Source organism: Sciurus vulgaris (genome assembly GCF_902686455.1).
Source record: "Sciurus vulgaris genome assembly, chromosome: 6".
Lineage (NCBI taxonomy): Eukaryota > Metazoa > Chordata > Mammalia > Rodentia > Sciuridae > Sciurus > Sciurus vulgaris.
The window spans coordinates 53,347,830-53,348,294 of record NC_136466.1 but is presented as its reverse complement, the minus strand read 5'-3'; the positions used below and the strand labels follow the sequence as shown (position 1 = coordinate 53,348,294).

The 465-nt window shown below is 38.3% G+C and overlaps 1 protein-coding gene across 4 annotated transcripts in view; it reads right to left on the bottom strand.

The window, feature by feature from the left end:
* Positions 1–465, bottom strand: part of SNX24 (sorting nexin 24) — a 163,256-nt gene that overhangs the window by 2,641 nt on the left and 160,150 nt on the right. The gene's annotated exons all lie outside the window — the stretch shown is intronic.

Sequence of the window (465 nt, the reverse complement as noted above, 5' to 3'; positions counted from 1 at the left end):
GTGTTTTGAAAAAATGACTTTGGCTGCCACTCAGAATGGACTGAAGCTAGTTCAAAGCAGATACAAGGAGATCAGCTCAGTTTCTGCAGGATCATGGTATATGATACGGAATAGTAGTTGGATGCTAGAGAATGAAGGATATGACCTGGTGATGGATTAGATGTTAGAAGTGAGCAAAACAGAGAAAGATGTCAAGGATGCCTCTTAGGCTTCTGGCTTGTATAACCGGAGGGTAGTGGGAGACCAGAGTGAGAGTGAAACCGATGATCATAAGTAAATAACTGTCCCTGCTCATGCAATGGAACATATATGCTAATATAAAAATATTAGAAATACTAATAGCAAAAAAACAGAGCTACTGATTTTCAGTAAAATATCCAAATGGGACATATACATGCAAATGGCATATTGTGCCTTCATCCTTCGCCATTCTAAATCTTAAAGTTTACTTGAAGATCCATGAAG